Source organism: Antechinus flavipes, chromosome 2, assembly GCF_016432865.1.
Source record: "Antechinus flavipes isolate AdamAnt ecotype Samford, QLD, Australia chromosome 2, AdamAnt_v2, whole genome shotgun sequence".
Lineage (NCBI taxonomy): Eukaryota > Metazoa > Chordata > Mammalia > Dasyuromorphia > Dasyuridae > Antechinus > Antechinus flavipes.
In genome coordinates, this window is record NC_067399.1 from 354110631 (window position 1) to 354135937 (window position 25307).

Consider the following 25307-nt stretch of genomic DNA (forward strand, 5'->3'; position numbering starts at 1 on the left):
ATTTTACTAAAGAGTGACATTGGTCCCATTTTAGGAAAATCACCTTTGCAGTTTAATAGAGGATTGACAGGAGTAGGGAGCATCTTGAGGCCAGGAGACCAATTAGAAAGCAATTGCAGTCCAAGTAAGCGGTGTTGATAGTTTGTAGTAGGGCTTTGGCTGTGTGTAGAGAAGTGGATAAAAGTGAGATACTGTGAAGTGACAATTTGGCAATGTATTGGATATGTGGAGTTTATGAATTTGGATGAGTTTTGTTTTGGACATATTGAGTGTGAGATGCCATGGGACATCTATTTGAAATATCCATTAGGCAGTTAGTGATGTGGTACTAGAGTGCAGGAGAGAAGTGAGCTAGATAGATAGATCTGGGAAACATTTGCATAGAAATGATGATTGCATTCCTGGGTGCTGATCACCACTTGAGAGAATAGAGAGGAAAAAGAAGGCCCAGGAGAGAGCCATGGTGGGTGGGGATGTCACTCAACAGTGAGTTGTGACTAGAATGAAGCCTGAGAAGAAGCAGTCAGATAAGTAGGAGAACTAGGAGTGGGTAATGTAGTGAAAATCCAGAAAGGTTAGAGCATCCAGGAAAGGTAAAGAAATTGGCATCATACTGCAGAAATGTCAAAAAAAAAAAAAAAAAAAATGGAGGAAAGGGCTGTTAGATTTGGTAATTAAAGATATAATAGGTACTATGGAAAGAATAATTTCAGTTGAATGATGAGGTTGGAAGTTAGATGTCCAAGCTTAAAGGAGAGAGAAGGAGATGGAGACACTGAGCATGAATTGCTTATTTATCTGAAAAGAGGAGGGTGAGATGGAATATAATAGTAAAAGATCTATGAGGGCATGTGTGTATGTGAGAAAAAGAGAGAAGGAGACTTCTGGAAAACATGTTGAGAAAATAGGCTTGTCAAAGACAAAGCCATCAAAGATTGGAATGAATGAATTGGTGAGGGGAGGAGGTAATGTCATAGTGATGTGAGAAGATGTCATGAGGAAAGAAGAAATTTCTGGAGAAGGGCCTCAGTTTTAGAGAAAGAAATTGAAGTCCAGCTAAAAGAGTAGGAAAGGATTGTGAGGTGAGGCATGAGGGGAGTCAAGAAAGTTTAAAACAGACAAGTTTATATTATTTTGCTGAAGTAAGGTTAAGTAATGTAAATTGTAGAAATTTAGTCAGGAATTGTACAACTTTCTCAAGCTCTCTTTGGTAGCATGGGAATTGGATTGAAGGAAATCATTGCAAAGTTTTTGATATAGCATTGAACTAGTTTGTCATGGGATCAAGATAAGGAAAAGAGAATGTCAACAGTGAGGAATAATGGCCTAAAGAATTGAGGAGTGAAAGTGATGATTTGGATGAGGAACAAAACTAGAGATGGGGTCATAAGGGATAAAGAAAGAAGGAATAATGAGATAAAGGAATTTGGAGTTTATGAATGTGGAAGTGGACCATCTGTGGGTGATTGAATGATGGAGAAGTAGGTCATAGGAACTGAGTACAATGAGGAACTGATGATGTAAGGTATTTGAAGGAATATATGTATCTACATATCTAGATAATGTCAATATATAGACTATGAACCACGTGTTGAGCTGATGATAAAAGAGAGAATGACTTGGGGATCAGATAAATGTCACAAAAATCTAGATTGGACAAGGTTGAAGAAAGATGTGAAAAAAAATGTAGCTGAAAAGATGGTCAGAGAAACAATATCTTTAGGACACTGCTTAGTCCCCAAAATATATTCTTCAATTAATGACACAAGTTTTCTGGCTATTCCATAAAGAAGACACTCCATCTCTCAGTTTTAGACATTTTTTTGGCTGTCCCCCTTTTCTGTCACTCCCTCCTCAACTCCCCTCATTGACTTCCCTGGTTTCTTCTAAGTCTCAAATAAAACCTTATCTTTTATAGTAAGCCTTTCCCAGCTTCTCTTAATTCTAGTGCCTTCCTTTTGTTAATTATTTCTTATTCTGTCTATAGCTTGTTTGTATATATTTTTGCATATTGTCTCCCCTATTAGATTATAAACCTTTGGAAGGCAGGAACTATCTTTTGCCTTCTTTTTTGTCCATAGTACTTAGCACAATGTCTGGTAAATAGTAAGTGCTTTTTGATTTATTTTTATAAGCCAAGCAGATGCAACCTCTTTAAGACATGTTGGCATGTTAGTGGTGGCTTAGAGCACCGGCCTTGCTGCTAGAATCACCTGAGTTCCATGCCTAGCTCTGACACTGATTAAGCTATTTAACTGCTCAGTGTTCTAGATAATCTTAAATTTTAAGTTACAGAAAAGGTGCCAACCTTTCATTCCCTGTTCTTCACTCTTCTCAGCTTTGGAATTACAAAGAAAAAAGAAAACTAATCTTTGCCCTTCAAGGGGGTCCATATTTCTGAGAGGGTACATTGTGTATCTGTTTAAGATAGAAATATTCACTTGAATTTTTATATAAATAAGTATCTGTTATGGAAAATAAGAACAAACTAATAACTTTGAGTATCATCCAGAAAGACTTTGTGTTGTAATGATACCTAAGTTGAGTCTTAAGATAAGCTAGGAAAGGTCCAGGGAACAGCTAGTAGGCAATTCTGGAACTTGAGAGTACATGCAGAGTTGGAAGATAAAACGGTTTGGAAAGGTAGATGAGAGTAAGATTGTGGAAGATTTTAATTGTTAGGCTTAGAAATATGTATTTTATCCTAGAAACTAGAGGAAGATATTGAAGGCTTTTGAGCAGGAGAGTGACTTGTTTAAACCTGTTATTTAAGAATATTAACTTGGCAGCTCCGTGGAGGATTAAAGAGGGGAGACTTGAGGCAAGGAAACCTATTAGGAGGCTGTTGCAATCACTAGCATCAGTGAGAGGTGTCAATTTCTTAAGCAAAGAGAAAGGGGTGTTTGGATGATGATGTAGAGGCAGTTGAAAAGATGTGGCTACAAGATAGATATGAGGGGTGAGGAAGATTTGAGGATGAATGAGACAGAACTTAGGTGATGGAAAAGATGGTGATGCCTTCAGCAGAATTAAAGCTTGAAGGAAGAGTGGATTTAGGAGATCATGAATTTGATTTTGGACACATGAAGTCTGAGATACCAATGGGATACTCAGGCTGAACCACTGTCCAGCAATTGTCAATGCAGGATTGAAGTTTAGGTAAGAGATTAATATTAGGTATATAAGAGTTGATAGTGTCACATGACAATCCAAAGGAGGAAAAAATACCCAGGAAGTAGAGATGGTTATTAATGTCAAAAGCTGCAGAAAAATCAAGTAGAATGAAGATTGAGAAAAAAAAAAAATTTTAGCTATTAAGAGCTATCTAGAAAGTTTGGAATCAGATAGTTTCAGTAGACTGATTCATTTACAAGCTTTAATTTCAAGGAATTAAGAAATGAAAAATGTAGCTAACAAGAATAAACCGTTGTTTTTAGGAGGTCAAAGAATAGCTTGAGGGGTTGATAGGGTCAAGAATATATTTTTTAAGGTCAGGGAAAATTGCTTAGTACTTGGAGGCACCTGAAAAGGAGATAGTGGATAAAAAAGTTTCTCAAGATGAGCAAGAATGTAATTAAGGGGATAAAATGCTGAAGGAGGATTAAGGCTGCATGTAGAAAGATTGGTGAAGGAGAAGTACCAGGCTTTTTCAAACTGGAGAGAGCCAGTATAGTTTTGAATAGTAGAATAGAGAATAACAAAAAAAAATTTTTTTACTAAGTACTTATTTTGTCCTAGGTATTAAGTCATATGGATATGTATAAATGCCTTCTTTTGAGAAGCTTACATTCCAGAGAAGTTAAATCCTAAGGAATAGTGTTGGGAGTGATGATGTAGATTAATTATACTAATTGATTAAGATGTCAATGTCAGCAATGGTAGTGTTGATTTGATTATTCTTTTTATCGACTCAGAGTGGTGATAGTGGTTGGGAATTGGGTCCCTGACCAGGCACAATGACCCAAAAAATGAGATGTCACAATGGTTTGGGGCAGAGAGTCACAAGGAAAGAGATTATGACCAGAGAGAAGAGTTTGGGATTAAAGAGCTAGCACAGTTATAGGTAATGGTGAGATTCAAGATATGTTTATTCCTGTAGGTTTCTTAGGTGGAGTAAAGCTGTAGGTTATAGACTTTGAGGTTGATCCTCAGGTTCCCAGGTTGATCCCCTAGTAACCAGCTACCACATCCCTGAGTCAGAGGGTGGTAGTTGGGATTGAGAAGAAGACTGTGAGTCAGATTGAACTCCTTGAAGAACTAGAGAGAATGACATGGAGGCCTGTAGACAGCTCCGACCAGAATCTGGGCCAAGTGATACAGAGGGAAACCCAAGAAGGAAAGATCACTGTCTCTTCAAAGAAATGGCCAAGAGAAGCAAGAAATACATGTCCTTGCTGGCTCATTTTGGCCTGAGATTTAGGGAAAAGAAAACATTGGTATTAGAAGGGGTGGCCAAAAGTCCAGTGTTGTCTTCAAAGAGCCAAGTTTCTGTTAACCCCAAAAGATCAGAAGAATATGCAGATCTGTGATAGAGAACTTATTTTTTTTAATTGGGGTGCTAGATATTAAAAAGGGAAAAAAGAAAAGGAGAAAATAGATTAGAGAGGATAGGGATGAAATTGTGGATTGAGGTTACAATAAGTAAAGGGATTTTTGCTTTAGTAAATGATACTCGACTCATGAGGATAAAAGGAACAGGAGCTAATTGTCTACTGTAAGATGAGAGAAGAATCAGTTGATTACAGGTCTTTTCTTGGAGTGAGCTTTCTTCTCTTTTTCAACCATATTTTCCTATAATGACTAGTTGGGTGAGTATAGTCATTACAGAGTCACTAGATTCAGCTTCCACAACTGGTTACCATACCTGGACAATCTAGGGAAGTGGGTAGGCATTAAGGAATTTTGCTTGGGTATCTGGTTCAATCAAAGTCTGTAAATAACTGATGTTCTGGGTACCCAAGCTGGTCGGAAGTCATTTCTGTCAGCTTCCTAGCTTCACCTTCAATATATTGGGGGGGGGGGGGAGGGAGAGAATGAGGTACACAAAAGATGTCTGTCTAAATTGTCTTTCTGAAATCTCAGTCTCTTGGTAAGTGACTATGAGTTAACAAAATTATGTTGCCTACATAGTTTTAAAATGATATTTATTAGTTGTGTGAATTGTATGACCATTGTTAAATAATTATTGCTATAAACTTTATAGAAAAGATTTCATAGATGCAGAAAAAGAGATGGCTTAATAGATTTACATTTTTTTTTTTGGTGAGGCAATTGGAGTTGTCACTTGCCCAGGGTCATACAGCTAGTAAGTATTAGGTCCCTGAGGTTGGATTTGAACTCAGATCCTCTTGACTCTAGGGCTGGTGCTCTATCCACTGCACAACTAGCTGCCCTTTAATACCTTAAAGAAATAATCTATCTCCCCTTTTTAAAGACATAAAGTTTTCCAATCATCCCAGACAATGAGACCTTGCCTTAAGGAGATCATTGTAAACAGGTGGGCAAAAGGAAGTTTATTGGTGGCCTAATTCTTACTCAGAAACATGTAATTAGAATTAACTGGTTGTGTCACCCCATCTTGAAAAGTGTTCCATTGTTTCTTTGGAGCTACACTTTTCTCTTAAAGTCTAATTTTGTTGTAAATGCTAAACAGTGGATAAATCTGGTTGAGAAAAATAGAACTTTTGGAGACAAAATTGGAAAATTTCAGGTTTTTTTTTAGATGAATATTTTAAAGTACAGGATGAAAATAGGAACTGGACCTGTAATTACATTGGCATAGGAAACTCCTATGTGAGGAAACTCTACCAATACACTGTGTAGCCCCTTCTCTGCCGCTTAGTCTTAGAAAGTTACTTAGAATAGAACCATCAAATGCCTGCTGCATGATGCTCCCTGATTGAAATGTCATTGGTAAATTGTTAACAAAATAAAAATAAAACTACAATAAAACATAAATTAAAGTTATATTTTAAAAACTAAGTCAATCTAAAACTAAGTTTGATACCACTAACCTAGAGCACAGAAAATTATATGAGACTTGTCCAGTGTCACCTAGTCAGTCAGAGGCAAGATTTGATTTCAGGCCTTCTTGGGCACAAGGCAGACTATCCATTATGCAACATTTTTTCAAGCATATGTGCTTAGGATAAACGACAATTAAGGATATAGTTACTCATTCCACTTTAATGCTGCTAACATATAGCTTTTTTTTTTTTTCCTTTAAAGCATTTATTTTAAAATTTTGTTTATTTTTGATTTATACTTGTGATATCATTGGTAGAGGGAACTCAGCAACTTCCTTTGTTGGAGCAAAGAAGTTGCTTCAGGGGAATGAGTTGTATTGACTTGCCCATGATTATAAAACTGTTGTCAGAGGCAAGATTTGAGCCAAAGCACATTAAAAAGGGCTATGGGGGAGCACATTTAAAAAAGAGATATATGTACTATAAAATATATGTGTGTGTGTGTGTATAACATATTATAAGAAAAGTATATAATATTATCTGTAATATTATATACTACATAACAGTTGTATATCATATACATTGGCTCTCTTCAGTGATAAACTGTGTAGATCACAAAAGTCTCAAATGTTTTATATACTGGAAAGGCTTTTGTATGAACCCATCAATGGACTATATGTCTGTTGTTCAAAGACAGGAAAGCTAATGACGTTTACGCTAGCTTATTTCTATGTTAACAAATTCCTTTTGTCTGTTCACGTGCAAAGAGTTTTTCTGGAAAGGGTCTTCTTAAATGGGGGGAAGAGAATTTAGGGCTAAAAACAAAGCGTTTACCATCTTTTCTCATTTCATTTCTTTGTGAGGGTTTTTTTTTTCTGTTAAGATTGGGTCGCCTAACCATATTCAGGATAGAAGTACAGTACCTATTCCCAGGCCTGATAACACTGATTGGCATAGAGCTTTGATTTACTCTATTTCCAATCTGAGCTGATTCACTTTAGGCAAGCTTCCTTCCCCCATGGGTTCACCCTATTGATGATGAATTTAGCTTAGACACTTGATCCACTACATTTTAGAACTCCATAGCTCAAGAAATAATCTAACCTCTACCTTCCAGTAACTAGGATTATAAGTATTCACTGTCATGCCTAACATATCCTTTCTTTTTCTGTATCCAATTTATGCTGCCAGTTATTTCATAGTTGTCATATAATTGAAAGAAGTATGCAGTAATTATTTTTATATTATATAGACAGCATATTCAAGATGGCATTGGTTTACAGTCCAGTTTTATAGGTAATAGATAAGGCAGTTGTCCATTGAACTTGTGTTATTTACTTTTTCTTTTCATGCCTGCTATAATTGGTTGTGGGAAAACTCTTGCTAAGTAGTGACTTTTATATAATATACATTTTTAGAAAGTTGAGGATTTCCCCATGGTTACACAGTACATGTCAGAAGCAGATCTTGACCTGATTTTTTCCTAACTCTTGTTTACTATGCACCATTAACTATCTTTTGGAGTGTATTAAAACTAGATAATTATGTTAGTGTACTTTCCACATTTTTATTTTTCTGTTCTTCATAACACTGGATTTTTTACTTCAAGTAAACATTTTAATAATAAAAAATCCTTTTCTAATCCATAATTTCACAAATCACAACTTCCTTATTTGTAAAACATAGATATTGGACAATCTCCTTAGTGACTTGGAGCTTGGAGTATGAATCCTGGGGGTATGTGCTGGAGATGACATTCCACCCCATTAGGGCAGCCTATCTGGGACTTCTTTCTAGTACTATCTTATCTAATCTTCCAAGGCTCCTTTTGCTATGCAACCTTCTGACCCTCCCTTAGGAGGAAGACAATGTGTCCTGGGGAAGAACCCACTCTAGCTAATATTAAATTGCTAACTTTATTCTGAGCACTTTACAAATATGTCATTATTATTCCCATTTTACAGCTGAGGAAACCGGTAGACAAAAGATAGCTCAGGTCACATAGCTAGTTACTATTTGAGGTCACATTTGAATTCAGATTTTTCTCAGTGAAAGTCCAGTGCTCTATCCGCTATACTACTTAGCTAGTTACTGTCCTTAGGGTGGAACAAAGTGAGTCTGATGATTTGCTGTCACAAACCATCTTATATTACTCCCACCAAGCCCTCCCCAAACTACTCTTCTTTTGAATTTTCCAATTATTCTGAAAGTTACCAATATCCTTCTAGTCATTCAAGTTAGAATCATCCTCAGTATCATCCTTAGCTCCTCACTCTCCTTCACTTCACGATGTCTAATCAATTGCTGAATCTGGTTTCCTCTTTGAAGCATTTTCTGCATGGATGAATCCCTGCAGGGATTAAATAAATGCTTTCTCTTTGTACTTGATGATGTCTCTGATTAGTTAACTGGGAAAGGGGTCTTCTTACACCCTACCTGTCCCCCACACATGTACTTAAATACCAATTATATGTAATATATAATAATTAATACAGAAGTAAAAATGAGTAAATATGCACATGTTGAAGGGTATATGGTTAATTTTTTTTGTTGATGGGATATGAAATAAAAAATGTTTGAAAAGCACGGATTAGGCTATCTCTTTATGCTGTAATGCTATGTTACTAAACATTTTTCTTTTTATTATTATGAACTTGACAAATCAAAAATGAACATTTCCTTACAAAAGAAGATAAAATAATGATAATAGCTAGATGATAACACTATAAGGTTTGTAAACTACTTCACAAATATTTTATCCTTACAACAATCCTGAGAAATAGGTGCTATTGTCTCATTTTAGAAATGAGGAATGAGTCAAACAGCAGTTTAAATGATTTCCTCATAGTCATATGATGTTGTAAATCTCTAGTTTGTAGAGCGTAGTCTTTAGAGATGTATATTTATACACATACACACAAATATACATATATATGTATAAATTTAACTTAAACTTTCATTATTGCTATGTCTATTTATGTCCCTTACTGAACTTCCTTTTCTTTTGGGTTAATTATTTTTTAATGATTTGTTGATGCTTTTTTCTTTCTTCCATTAATTTTAGGATCATCATCATTATTGTCCCCTACTCCCTTCACCCCTCCTTAAGGAATCAAAGTTCTCCCTTATTTTATATATGTGTGCATATATGTAGTCACAAAAAATTCATGTATTGGCCATATTAAAAACTTGGCACCTTTAATCCATCATCTCTTTGCCAAGAGATGGAAAACATAATTAATTCCCTGTCTTCTGGAGTCATAATTACAATGTAATTATGGGTTGATAATTTTTAAGTCTTTCACAGTTGTTATTTTTACATTATAGTTATTAGTTCTTTTGCCTCTGCTCATACAAGTTTTCTCAGGCTTCTCTGAATCTTCCTTTTGTAATTTAAAAAAAAATTAAATTTAAATTTATTTAATATTTTTCTCATTTACATTTAAAACAATTTTTAATAATTGTTTTTAAAACTTTTGAGTTCTAGATTCTCTCCCTTATCTCTATCTCAAACCCCATTAAGAAACAACTTGCATTGCATAAGAAACCATATGCAAAACATTTCCATAAAAGTCATGTTATGAAAGAAAACAGATCTCCCACCCTAATTAAAAAAAAAAAACTCAAAAAGTGAGAGAGAGAGAGAATGTTTCAGTCTGTATTCAGACACATCAGTTTCTTCTCTAGGTATGGATAGAATTTTTCATCATAAGTCCTTCAGAGTAGTTGTGGGTCATTGTACTGCTGAGAATAGCAAAGTCATTTATAGGTCGTCATCCCAGAACATTGCTATTACTTTGTATATAGTACATTTCACTTTGGGACTTTGCTTGTTTTTTTTTTTTTGTTGTTGTTTTTTTGTTTTTTCCTTTTCTGAGAGCATCCTGCTCATTGTTTCCCATAGAAAAATAATATTCCATGACAATCACATACCACAATTTATTCAGCCATTCCCCAATTGATGGGCATCTCCTCAATTTCCAATTTTTTGCTGTGAGAAGAGTGGAGTTTTTCTTCTTTAAAATATAATAGTTCTTTCTGGGAGCAGGTTTCTTGGGGAGGTTTTCTAGAGATAGCCTTAGTTTCAGTTAAAAGTAATAATCACCCAAATACAGCCAGGTGTTAAAAGTTCAGATCTTTTATTGCTTCCTCCAAAATATCCCGATTAGTTTTTCTTAGAGGCCTCTCTCTTGCCTTGGTTCTAAGAGCTCTTGCAGCTTTGTCCTTTGCTTCTGCCTCTGTTTTCTTCAGCCTCCAGCCAGCACAAAGGTGAATCTGTCTTGTCTTTGAGAGAGGGCTTCTGGCTCTTAGTCTCCCAGAGTGCTGTGTCTGTCCCAGAGTGCTCCTCTCCAACCCCTGGAAATGTTCCGAAGTAAAACTAACCCGAAGCTAAGAGTCTCTTTATATATGATCTCCCAAAGGTTGACTCCTCCTTCTGGAGGCAGGGATTAAGGGAGGTGTGAATTCGGATATCTCATACTAAACCCTGAAATCTCCCAAATGTGTGAACTCCAATGAGTAAAGGTATGAACACAAGCATTGTTTCTCAGTTCCACTTAGTATCTTGTTTCTTCTGACCCATAGCATCTCCTTGTAGGATCAGATCAATCATACTGAACCATGCTAAATTAGATAATTACTGTCTCTATCAACTCTAATGACTTTATACTTTGTAAAGATTCCAACATATTCTTGTACATATAGGTTCTTTTCCTTTTTTAAAAAAATACTCTTAGTATTCATGTCTAGTGTGATATTGTTAGGTCAAAGGATATGTATGAGTTTATAGCCTTTTGGACATAGATCATATATTTTGATCATTTATAAATTTGAACCTGACTTATTTTATATATATATATATATAAATTTGACTCATTTCACTCTATATTTAAGAAATAAGACTTTTATCAGAGAAATTTGCTTCAAAATTATTTTTACAATTACGATTGCTAACTGTATTCACCCCTCCCATTTATTCTATTCTCTCCTTTTACCTTGTCCATCCTCAAAAAGTGTTTTGCTACTGATCACTCCCTCCCCCAATATGCTTATTTTTTTTCATCTTCCCCTCTTCCCAAATCTTATTCCCCTCTTATTTTCCTGCAGGGTAAGATAGACTTCTATATCCTTATTGAATGTGTAAATTATTTTCTTTTTGAGCCAAAGTAAAGTTCACTCCCTGTCTCTTTCCCATTTTCCCTTCCATTGTAAAAACTTTTTCTTGTCTCTTTTTATGGTAGATACCATTCCATTTCTCCCTTTCCCTTTCTCCTAATAAGCTCTCTGGTCCTTTAGAAGCTGCTAAATCTTGAGTTAATATAACTGTGGCCTCATTGTACTTCAGTTGTTTCTTTCTGGATGCTTACAATATCTTGTTCTTGACCTGGGAGTTCTGGAATTTATTCCTGGGAGTTTTCATTTTAGGATCTCTTTTAGGAGTTGATTGGTGGATTCTTTCAATTTCTTTTTTACCCTCCAGTTCTAGAATATCAGGACAGTTTTCCTTGATCATTTCTTGAAAGATGATGTTCAGGCTCTTTTTTTGATCATGATTTTCAGATTGACCAATAATTTTTAAATTATCTCCTGGAACCTACTTTTCCAGGTCACTTGTTTTCCAATGAGATATTTCACTTTTTTTTTCTATTTTTCATTTTTTAAATTTTACTTTATTGAATCTTGATTTCTCATAAAGTCATTAGCTTTCATTTGTTCAATTCTAATTCTTAAGGAATTATTTTCCTCAGTGCGCTTTTTATACCTCCTTTCCCAATTGGCCAATTTGGGTTTTTAAGGCATTCTTCTCATTAGCTTTTTGAATTTCCTTTTTTCACTATTCTCAATTCTTTTTCTTTTTTTTCCCTCTCTCTCTCTTTCAAAATCCCTTTTGAGCCTGATCCCAGTTCTTATTTTTTTTTTGGAGGTTTTGAATGTAGAAGTTTTGATTTTGTTTAATCTTCTGAGGGTGTGATTTCATCTTTTTTGTCACCATAGTAACTTCCTATGATCAGAAATTTTTTCTGTTGTCTGCTTATTTTTCTTTCTTCATTTGCCCTTTAACAATTTGTTAAAGTAGGGCTCTGTTTCCAGGGTGAAGGGTACATTGTCCCAAAGTTCAGGAATTTTATGCTGCTGTTGTCATAGATCCTTCTAGAGACCTGACCACAAGCACTCTTTTCTTTCCTGGAACTGTAGGATTTAGTGTGCTAAAGCAACAGAGTCCAGCTTTGCTTTCTCTGAGGCCAGGACTGGGGAAGTGCTGGTGTAACCTACACTGAATTTGTTGTTGTACTCCCACCCTGTTGCCACAGACTTTTTTTGTTAACTTTCCAAGTCTTCTTTGGAGTCTCTGTGCTGAGAGGTCTGGAAACTTACTGATTTAGAGGTCCCTAGACCTCTTGCTTTACAGGCATGGGGCTGGGGCTGGGGCTAGGGCTGGGTCCAGGGCTGAGCTGGCACAGCCTGCTCCAGGACTGCATGCTGGACTCCCACCCTGGTGTCACAGATATTCTCTGCTTTCCTTCTAGTTTGACTTCATCTTTTGGTGTTCTGACACTTTAGTATATGTTTAGAGTTATTAAAAGAATTTGGAGCAATTGGGGCTTCTCCAAATTGAGGAAGAGATTGGTTGTGTTCCTGCCTTGACTCTACCATTTGGTTCCAACTCTTTTATAATTTCTTAGGGCATAACATCTATTTCATTCAAATACCATGATTTGTTTAATCATTCCCTAATTTATGGGCAACCACTTTGCTTCCAGTTAGACAAAGAATGTTCTTATAAATATTTTTGTTTATTTGATTTCTTACTCCCCTTATCTTTTGGGGGCATGATAGTGGCATCGCAGAATGAGAAGGTATTTACAATTAAGTTGATACTTTTTGAGTAAGATTTCAAATTGCTGTCTGCAATGGCTGGACAGAACATGTTGTACCTATCATTCTATAACCTCTCCTACAACTGATAGTGGCATCGCAGAATGAGAAGGTATTTACAATTAAGTTGATACTTTTTGAGTAAGATTTCAAATTGCTGTCTGCAATGGCTGGACAGAACATGTTGTACCTATCATTCTATAACCTCTCCTACAACTGTCATTTTCCTTTTTTGTCATCTTTGACAATAAGATGTTTTTTAGGTGTAACCTGTTTTATTGAGCTTTTCTCTTTGCATGAATAATTTGGAAACTTTCTTTTTAAAATTTCATTTGATAATGGATAACTTGCTTTTCTTTTGATAACAGCGTATTTTTATCCTTTGACCATTTATTTATTAGGCAATGGCTTTTATTGCTATATGTATTATTAGTTCCTTCTTTTAAATGTTAGTTTTTCAGTAGAGAAACTCACTGCAGTGATTTTTATTCTCAGTTAAATTATCCATTATAATTCCAATTCCAAATGTATTGATTTACTTCTCTTTTTTGCATGCATATACAGATTCAGACTCACTGTAGACAGATGACAAATAATTGCAAATATATGCACACACATATATACTTATATATGATGTTAGAAATAATCTCAACAGGAAGGCAGTTAAGATAGAAGGCTTCTTGCAAAAAATGAGGTTCTAGCTGAGTCTGGAAGGAAGTCTAGAGGAAAGAATGAAGGGAATTTCAGATATGGGGACAACCAATGAAAATGCCCTAAGTTGGGTAATGGAATGTGAGGAACACTAAGGAAGCCAGTCACTCAAATGCTCAGCCGCAGGAAAACTACTCCTGAAACAGATTAAAATGTCATTAGGAAATATTTAACAAACTAAATAAAAATGCAGTAAAACATAGATAACATTGCATTTTATTTATTTATTTATTTGATTTTTTGCTGGTTTAGAACTTTATTTATTTTTTTACTAAGTATAATTTTTTATTGACAGAACTCATGCTTGGGTAATTTTTTTTTTTTTTAAAAACATTATCCCTTACACTCACTTCTGTTCCGACTTTTCCCCTCCTTCCCTTTACTCCCTCCCCTAGATGGCAGGCAGTCCTATACATGTTAAATATGTCATAATATATCCTAGATACAATATATGTATTCCATGATTTTATGCTGTCAACAGTTATTTTGAATGGAATTTCAAATTCTCTTGTTGTACAGGAAGAGCTGGATTCAGAAGGTAAAAATAACCCGGAAAGAAAAACAAAAATGCAAACAGTTTACATTCATTTCCCAGTGTTCTTTCTTTGAGTGTAGCTGCTTCTGTTCCAGCATTGATTAATTGAAACTGAATTAGATCTTCACTTTGTAATCCATTTCCATCAGAATACATCCTCATACACTTCAACAAGTGTATAATGATCTCCTGGTTCTGCTCATTTCACTTAGCATCAGTTCATGTAAGTCTCTCCAAGCCTCTCTGTATTCATCTTACTGGTCATTTCTTACAGAATAGTAATATTCCATAACATTCATATACCACAGTTTACCCAACAATTCTCCAGTTGATGGGCATCTGTTCATTTTCCAGTTTTGAGCCACTACAAAGAGGGCTGCCACAAACATTTTGGCACATACAGGTCCCTTCCCTTCTTTAGTATCTCTTTGGGGTATAAGCCCAGTAGTAGCTCAAAGAATATGCACAGTTTGATAACTTTTTGAACATAGTTCCAAATTGCTCTTCCAGAATGGTTGGATTCATTCACAACTCCACCAACAATGCATCAGCGTCCCAGTTTTCCCTCATCCCCTCCAACATTCATCATTATTTTTTCCTGTCATCTTAGCCAATCTGACAGGTGTGTAGTGGTATCTCAGAGTTGTCTTAATTTGCATTTCTCTGATCAATAGTGATTTGAAACACTTTCATATGAGTGGTAATAGTTTCAATTTCATCATCTGAAAATTGTCTGTTCATATCCTTTGACCATTTATCATTTGGAGAATGGCTTGATTTCTTATAAATTAGAGTCAGTTCTCTATATATTTTGGAAATGAGGCCTGTATCAGAACCTTTAACTGTGAAAATGTTTCCCCAATTTCCCAGTTGCTTCCCTTCTAATTTTGTCTGCATTAGTTTTGTTTGTACAAAGGCTTTTTAATTTGATGTAATCAAAATTTTCTATTTTGTAATCAATAATGATCTCTAGTTCATCTTTGGTTACAAATTTCTTCCTCCTCCACAAGTTCCTATGTTTCTCTAATTTATTTATAATCTCGTTCTTTATGCCTAAATCATGGACCCATTTTGATCTTATCTTGGTATATGGTGTTAAGTGTGGGTCCATGCCTAATTTCTGCCATGCTAATTTCCAGTTCTCCCAGCAGTTTTTGTCAAATAATGAATTCCTATCCCAAAAGTTAGGATCTTTGGGTTTGTCAAACACTAGATTGCTATAGTTGCCTATATTGTCTTGTGAACCTAACCTATTCCACTGATCAACTAATCTATTTCTTAGCCAATACCAAATGGTTTTGGTGACTGCTGCTTTAAATATAGTTTTAGATCAGGTACAGCTAGGCCACCTTCGTTTGATTTTTTTTTTTTTCATTAATTCCCTTGAGATTCTCGACTTTTTATTGTTCCACATGAATTTTGTTATTTTTTCTAGATCATTAAAATATTTTCTTGGGAGTTTAATTGGTATAGCACTAAATAAATAGATTAGTTTAGGGAGTATTGTCATCTTTATTATATTCGCTCAGCCTATCCAAGAACACTTAATATTTTTCCAATTATTTAAATCTGACTTTATTTGTGTGGAAAGTTTTTTGTAATTTTGCTCATATAATTCCTGACTTTCCTTTGGTAGATAGATTTCCAAATATTTTATGCTGTCGACAGTTATTTTGAATGAAATTTCTCTTTGTATCTCTTGCTGTTGGATTTTGTTGGTGATGTATAAAAATGCTCATGATTTATATAGATTTATTTTGTCTCCTGCAACTTTGCTAAAGTTATGAATTATTTCTAATAGCTTTTTAGTAGAATCTCTGGGGTTCTCTAAGTATACCATCATAGATAACATTGCATTTTAAAACTAAGTCATTATGTGGGTACAGGAATCGTTATATACAAATGCCCACAGTTCCTGTTTGAGACTGACACTACTGTTGTAGCGTGTGCAGAGGAGAGGAGGTTGTAAGAAGATGAGAAAGAGAGGGACTAAAATATAAAGTTTAAAAGAGTTTAAAAGAGAAAGAGGATTTTATATTACATCTTGGAGGCAATAGGGACCACTGGGATGACAGAAGAGTTATATGGTCAGATCTGCACTTTAAGAAGATCATTTATAATCATTCACAATGAATAAAAGATAGAGTGGAGTGAGAAAGACTGGAGACAGGAAGGACAACCAGAGGTCTGTTAAAATAATCCAACCAAGAGGCCATACACAAAAAATGTTTCAAAGGGATTTTTGGAAGTGAGACCTTAGTCAAGAATGGCCTCTGCATTATAAGCCTAGGATGGTGGTTTCCTTGATAATGAGAGGGAGTTAGGAATATGGGAAGATTTAAGAACAATAATCGTAGGTTTAATTTTTAAAATTTGTAGTAAGTTTATTTTGTTTTATTTTTTATTGAGGCAATTGGGGTTAAGTGACTTGCCCAGGGTCACACAGCTAGGAAGTGTTCATTGTCTGAGGCCAGATTTAAACTCAGATCCTCCTGACTTCAGGGCTGGTGCTCTATCCATTGCACTAACTAGCTGCCCCAGTAAGTTTATTTTTAATACATAATGCTTTATGAATTATGTTGAGAGAGAAAAATCAGAGCAAAAGGGAAAAACCCTAAGAAGGTAAAAGAAAAAAACAGAAAAAAAGAAGTGAATATAGCATGTGTTGATTTACATTCTGTCTTCTTAGTTTTTGTTTTTTTTTTTTTTTTGGATGCAGATGGCATTTTCTGTCCAAAGTCTATTGGAATTGCTTTGAATCACCAAACCACTGAGAAGAACCAAGTCTTTTATAGTTGATTATCATACATTCTTGCTGTTATTGTGTAGAATGTATTCCTGGTTCTGCTTGTTTCACTCAGCATCAGTTCAAGTAAATCTTTCCAAGCCTTTCTATAATCAACTTATTCACCATTTTAATTAATATCCCATAACCTTCACTTGTTCAGCTATTCCCTAATTGATGGGCATCCGCTTCGTTTCCAATTCTTTGCTACCCCAAAAAGATCTGCTACAAACATTTGCACATGTGGAGCTTTTTCTCTCCTTTATGATTTCCTTGGGATAGAGACCCAGTAATGGCACTGGTGGGTCAAAGAGTATGCAGATTTTTAGCCCTATGGTTATAGTTCCAGATTGCTTTCTGTAATGTTCTTCTCTAAAATGTGATGTTCTCTGAGTATAGATTTTTGGGGGGGGCTTCTGGAGACGGCCTTAGTTTCAGTTTCAGAGTAATAATCACCTCAAATTCAGCCAGGAGTTAAAGTCCAAATCCTTTATTGTTTCCCTTGGGCCCGGTTAGCTTTCTTATAGGCCTATCTCTTTCCTTGGCTCTTGCCGCTAGTCCTTTGCCTCTGCCAGCTTCAGCCTCTAGCTCCCTCTGAATTCAAAGCCTCCAGCCTGAGCACAAAGGTGGAAAATGTAATTGGATGGTAAGTGTGAATTTGAGAAAACCTCAAAGAGTAAAAAGAGTGATGGAGGTAGAAGGAAGAGCCTGATCTTGGCAACAGAGAAAGAAGCATTCTGGCAGCTTGGTGATACAATGGATAGAACACTGCATCTGGAGTCAGGAAGATCTGAGTTCAAATTCAGTTTCAGACACTTATTAGTTTGTGCTTAGCAAATCACTTAACTTCTGTTTGCTTCAGTTTTATCTGTTGTAAAGTGGCAACAAAGGTAGCAGCTACTTCCCAGGATTATCACCAGTATGAAATGAGATAATATTTGTAAAGCACTTAATCTGACACATGGGGATTTGAGTAAAATTGTGATGAATCTTGATGATGATATTGATGATGATAAGTGATGAGAAAAATGATAGAGTATGCAGTTTCATCAGCAGGTCTCATTGAGAATAAGAAGGAAGGCATAAGAAAGGGAAAAGTTTAAGAGGCAAATAAATTTTTTGACATATGGTATGAGATATTGGTCTAAACCTAATTTCTGCCAGACTACTCCCCAGTTTTCTCAGTATTTTTGTCAAATAGTGAGTTCTTATAGTTCTGCTCCCTTTGCTTTGCTTCAGTTCAGATAACTCTTCCTGGATTTCTCTGAAACTGTTTCTTATAATATTCATTACATTTGTAAGCTATAATTTACTTAGCCATCACCCTATTGATGAATGACTCTTAAGTTTACAATTCTTTGTTATTACAAAAATAATTTATTTCTGTGTTTAGGGTCAAAAGTATATACAATTTAGTGACTTTTTCCATGAAGTTCCTAATTCCTTGCCAGAATGGCAGAATTTATCAGTCATTGATAAATTCAGTTGATCTGATCTAATCCTAGATCTAATCACACCTTCATCACTAGAATATTGATTTCTTGTCTTTCCACAATCCCTTTCAGTAACTGTCATTTTCCCCTTCTTGTCATTTTTGTTAATATGATGGATATGAGAACTTCCGAGTTTTCTTAACGTTTACTTCTCTTAGTATTAGTGACTTAGAGTAATGGTGTGCCTACCACCAAAAAGTTTGCAGTAATGATGGAAGGGGCTTCATATGAAAAAAATTTACTACTTTAAGTAGTAAATAACTATAGAGAATATTATGAATAGTATGTTAAATTACACTAGGGAATTATTGGGACAGGTTAGTTATACAACATACAGAAGCAAACTAAAATTTTAATAACATAGTTTTTGATAAATGCTAACACCTTAATGTAGCAAGAACTTTGTTTTCAACAAATGCTGTTAGAAAAACTGGAAATTAACCTGATTAAAATTAGGCTAGGATCATTTCATACCATATATTAAGATGAGTTCTGAGTGGATATATGATATAAGTATATGAAAGTTCACATTATAAATTAGAGTACCAAGGAAGAATGTATTATTGAAGCTGTTGATATAAGAGTTCATCATCAAACAAGGTATAGAAAAGATTACAAAAGAAAATGGATGATTTTTATTAAAAGCAAAAGGTTTTGTATATTTCAAATTAATGTAGTTAAAACTAGAAGAGAAACAGTTAACCTGGGGGGAAAATCTTTGCAGTAAGTTTTTTTTCTGATGAAAATCCAACATCAAAGATTCAGTAAATGACTCAAGTATATTTGAGCAGAAAAAATTCTCCCATTGATAACTAAGTTTAGTCAAAGGATATGAACAGACAATTTTCAGAGGAATAAATCAAAGTTATCAACAAACATAGAAAAATGCTCCAAATCACAAATGATTAGAGAGATACACATTAAAACAACTCTGAGACTCTCTTTCATATTCATTAGATTAACAAAAATGATCATAAAAAGAAAACTGAAATTATCAAAGGACTTGTGACAAATGTTATTGGAGCTAGTGGTTCCAGAAAACAATACATAATTAAAACCAAAAAGTAACAGAATTGTGTTATCTTTGGCCCAGTAATGTCTGTAGTAGACCTATATGTCAAAGAGATCAAAGAATGAGGAAAGGACATTTATGTACAATAAATGCAGTCACTCTTTGTAGTGGCAAAGTACTGTAAGAGTAATCACAATTGGAAAATATTGAATAAATAGTAGCATTTGGAAAATTAATGGGAAGACAAAATGCTGGGAAATTTGTGTGAACTGATGCAGTATAAGAGTAGAACTTGGAAAACAAATTGTACAAGAAAACCTATTTGTTGTTTGTCCTTTGTTCTCCAAGATGACTATGACATCAGGGAGGTGATGCCTTGGCATATAAATGAATTGAATTTAAGTAAGGGAGGGCTGTGTAAAGTCATCAATCCATCTGGGTCCAGTGACCAGATATAGATCAGGATGATTGGAGCTGGTCCTAGATGCAATAAGAGACCTTAACCTTTTGAAACTAAGGGCTTTAACATGTTTTAGGTTGACTGAGTCAACTACTCATTCAGTGAGTAAGGCTAAGGTAAGAAAGTAGTAGAAGGGGAAGAAGGAGCCTAAAAGTGAGTATAGAAACCAGAGACAAAAATCTACTATTATAAGAAACTAAATGATTGAAATTCTAAGAGAGAAAACTTCAATAAAAACCTAACTTACAAAGCATATAAACCAATGGAAGGGCTCATTAGGAAAGAAAGAAAAATGAATACAAATGCAAAGAAAGGTCAGAATACAATAAGCAAGTAATATGCTATGAAGGAAAATGCACAAACATTCCTCAGGGGAAAAGGGAAATCCTACAAATTCCTTCGACCTTACATACAGCACTAAGAAATATGAGAATGATTTTAAAAAATAGATAAAACTTTTAACATAAGATAATAAGGATGATATTAGGTTGGCAATCAGATCCCAGACAGTTGAAAAAATGACATTGTCATAGAACTGATCTTGAAGACAAGATTCACAGAAATAACTTACAAAATAGAGATCTTCTGAAAGAACATGATAGATTAAAAAAAAAAAAAAAAAAAAACAACTCAATTGCTATCTACACATTAGGAAGTAACATAAGTAAACTTTCCAGAACTTGTGAATGCAGAAAACAAAGACCAAGTAACTGAATTCACAGATCACCACTAATGGAAAAACTCCAAGATAAGTAATGGGTGAAATTATGAAATTTCATTATATTATAATGTAATTATTTAATTATTTTCTGGGCATTAATTTAATTATTTAAGCTGCCCATCATTTAATTATTTATTATTAGTTATTAATTATTTATTTTTACTCAGTATTTAAGTTTACTCATTTAATTATTATCTATTCAATTATCATATAATTTATTTATAATTATAACAAAAACAGATGTTACCAAGTAAAACTATCTTCATATGTGAAGATCCATTTGAATAGCCCATGATTATTTCAACGTCATAAGAACTTAAAGGAGTGATTAAATAGAACATCTCCAAAAGTAAAGAGCCACCTACAACCCAAAATAACATATTCTACAAAGCTAAGGCTAATAGGTGGATGTTCAACCAAAAAAGGGGAAGAGAGAACTGGAGGCATTCCTTAGGGTATGGGGAAGGAATCTTAACAGTGAGCAGAATATCTTACAAACATTTTAAAGAAGAGAAACATAAAAACTTAATATAAGAAATTGAACTGAGAAGCAAAGGAAAGAACAAAGGATACAACGAATCCAAAGATCCGAAGATTTAATGGGAAGTTAAAAAATCAAGAGGATCGAAAGGAGGAAACCTTAATTAGTATTCTGTGGGCCAAATCTCTATAAAGCAAATCCATATGTGTTGTGAGAGCATATGACAGTAAGAAATCTGTAGTATCAAAGAAGGGAAATAAGGTAGAGAGAAACTGGTAATATACCCCTAGTCCACAGGGGAACAAGAAAGAATTCTGGTTTCTTTGTTGAGGCACATGGGGGCGGGGGGGCACTATCAGAGAATAGGTTAAAAACACAGAAAGATAGGGGACTAAAGAAATGGGACTCAGTTCTGAAGGAGAAAGAAAAAGATACAGGTAGACAATTTTACCAGTAGGAAAGAGGTTTATGGGTATGATGGAACTGAGGGTTCCTCTAATGTGTTTAATATGGGAAGCATTTTGCCCATTAGATGAGCAATACTTAGAGAGGATTTGCATTTTCTGAGATGTATTACATTACAGTAGAAGGAAGGAAAGAAACAAACTTTTTGTTTATTAAATGCCTACTGTATTCCAAGCATTGTACCACACACTTTAGAAGTATCTCATTTGATTTCACAACAAACCTGGGAGATAAGTGCTATTATTCTCTCGATCTTTTTTTTTTTTTTTTTTTTTTTTTAAATGGTTGAGAAATCTGATTTGTCTAAGGTCACATACCTAGTAAATATCTGAGGCTAGATTTGAAATGAAGTCTTCCCTGATTTCAGATCCAATACTATCTCCATCATGCCAACTTGTAGCTTCTGTAGAAAAAAATGTACGAATCTTTAAGGACCTTCAACACAGGGTGATGTGGGGGATGTAGTAGAACATAACCAGATATCATGGTCTCCCTTCCTCCATACTTTTCTGTGTAGCCAAAGTAGCTTCCTTCCCATATTACATCTTTCCTCTCTGTACCTTTTTACTGACTTCTGCATCCATTCATCCCTGTCCTTCATGCCTAGAGCACCCTCCTAATGTCTTCTATTGGGAATTCCTTGTTTTCTTCAGAATTCACCTTTCACAAGTTTTTCCTGGTTGCTCCAGGGGCTAATTAATGCTTTCTCATTTATGGATCGATGTATATGTATTTTTCCCATTGGAATAAATTTTTGTAAAACAAGAACTATAAGTTTTGCCCTTATATCCCTACTACTTAGATATTAAATAACTCCTAATTAATTACCTAAAATTTGGAATAGACTAGAAGGGAAGAGAAATGAAAAGGCAAATTACAACTTTTTGAACTACACACCTCATAAGGAAGGGAAAGGCAAGGCTCAAAAGAGGGGAAAGAGAAATACAAATAAGGAGAAATTAAAGCAAATTCAGGTAATTTAGAGTAAGGCAAATAAGACTGGATTGGTATGGGGGGAAATATCCAAATTCAGAGAAAGTAAAACTAAGTTATAGGAAGAAGTCTATTTTTTTTAAAAAAGCATTACATCAATACAAAATATGTATAAATATGGAAAAACTTGGTGGCAGGGTGCAGAGCCAAGATGGTAGAGAGGACACACACTTCTTTCTGATCTTCTCCCTGCTCCCTTCTCCCTGATCTTTTATTGCTTCCTTAAAATAGTCGGTTAGTTTTCTTGGCCTATCTCTCTGCTTGGTTCCAAGAGCTCTTGCAGATTGTCCATTGCTTTTGCCTCTGCTTTCTTCAGCCTTAAGCCAGCAAGGTGGAAAATGGAATGAATCTCTCTTGCCTCTGAGAGAAGACTTGTGGGCTTTCTCCCAGAGTGCTCCTCTGCACTCTGGCAATGTTCTGAAGTAACTCACTAACCCGAAGTAACTAACTAACCCAAAGCTAGGAGCCTCTTTATATATGATCTCCCAAAGGTTGACTCCTCCTTCTGCAGGGATTAAGGGAGGTGTGAATTCGGATCTAAACCCTGAAATCTCCCAAACGTGTGAACTCCAATGAGTATGTAATTAGTGAGCTAGAGGATTTGCTAAGGACCATGCTAAATTACATAATTATTGTCTCTATCAATTCTAATGACTTAACATTTTGTAAAGATTCCAACACACCCTGGCTGCAGTGAAATGGAATTTGTGAAATGGAAAAAAATTCCATAGAACAAAACAACTCATTTAAAAACTCAATTGAACAAATACAAAAAGAAATTTTTAAAAAAGTAAATGAAAATAATTCACAAAAAATCAGAACTGAACAAATGGAAATGACTTGATGAGTCATCAAGAATTAGTCAAACAAAACCAAAATCAAAAATGAAAAAAAAAAAGTACAATAAAAGTTGGGAAAACAACTGACTGGAAAATAGATCTAGGAGAGACAATCTAAGGATTATTAGACTCCCTGAAAACTATGATGAAAAAAAGAACCTATACGCTATTTTTTAGGAAATCATCAAAGAGAACTGCCCAGATGTCATAGAATCAGAAGGTAAAATACCTGCTGAACCTCCTGAAAGAGACCCCCAAATTAAAACTCCAAGGAATATGTGGCTAAATTTCAGAACTATCACATCAAGGAAAAAAATATTACAAGCAACCAGAAAAAAACAATTCAAATACTGAGAAGCCACAATAAGGATCACCCAGGATCTAGCAGCTTCCACCTTTAAGGATCGAAGAGCCTGGAATTTGATATTCCAAAAGGCAAAGGAACTTGGAATGCAGCAAAGAATAAACTACCCTGCAAAACTGAACATTTTCTTCCAAGGAAGAAGATGGGTATTCAATGAAACAGGTGAATTCCATTTATTTCTGATGAAAAGACCAGAACTAAACAAAAAATTTGACCTCCAAATTTAGGACTCAAGAGAAGCCTAAAAAAGTAAAAAGAACTCTTGAGAATTGTATTTCTGTTATGGGTATATGTAATGTCCAGGCTAGCTTCTGGAGGTCTTAGGAGACCAGCCTTGGTTTCAGCAGAATAATCACCATGAGAATAGTCTAGGATAAAATTCAAAGTCTTTATTGTCTTCTTTAGTCTCCCAGTCTGTGTGAGCAATCTCAGCCAATCAGCCAGTCAGCAGTCTGCATATCTCAATGTAATGTCCTGCTAGAGCCCCCAAGTTGGGATGACAAAATCTACCATTGCTTTCTAGAGCCTACACACTGATAGTGGATTAAAATATAGTGTCCAGACTAGCTCTCTGGAGGATCTCGGGACCAGTCCTTGGCCTCAGTGAAGAAGTGATGAAGGCAGGAGAGCCACCATGAGGCTGGTCAAGTCTTCTCTCCTGTGGCTGAGTTTGTCCCCAGTTTATATACTTTATTATAATTAAATCAATTCATCATATTGATTATAAGCCAATCATTATATCACTAGGGAACCATTATTTGTTGTAAGATTTAATCAGTCATAATGAACTAGAGAACTATTAATCATCATGCTAAACTAGATAATCATTGTCTTATCAATTCCACTGAGCACTTTATTTTAAGAACCCTTGCCTCTATTTTGCCTATACTGGACAGTATATTTGTCCAGAGTTCTGGCCCATTACAGGTATACATAGAGAGTGCATATATAATTTGATTTTACTATTATAGTATAAAAAAGGAACTAGAGGTGGAAAGAAGACTGTACCAGAAAAAGGGAAAAGTGGAGGTAAAATGAGGGAAATTACATCTCATGAAGAGGCAAAGGAAACCTATTACATTTGAGGGAAAAAAGGAAGAGGGATGAACATTGTGTGATTCTTAGTCTCATCAGATATGGCTCATAGAGAAAATATTAGACATAATTGGTTTACAGAGAAACTTGTCTCACCTTATTGAAAAGGAGGGAAAAGGTGAAAAGGTATGGGGTAGGCTAAATAGAAGGGAAAACAGAAATAGTAGGTGAAAGGCATAAGAAAGGAGGAGGGACTCTAAAGCGGGAGGGCTACTTGAGACAAGTGGTGCTCATAAGTTAAATACTGAGAAGGAGGGAAAGGGGAAAATGAAAGAGAAAAGTATAATCTGGGGATAATAAGCAGATTGATACATAGAGAGTAAAATTAAAAGGCTGGAGCAGAATCTATCATGCTTCAGGTGAAGTAAAAAAAGCAGGGGTAGCCATCCTGATCTCAGATCAAGCAAAAGCAAAAGTTGATCTAATTAAAAGAGATAAGGAAACTATATCTTACTAAAGGATACCATAGCTAATGAAGCAATATCAATACTAATTGATACCACCAAGTGGT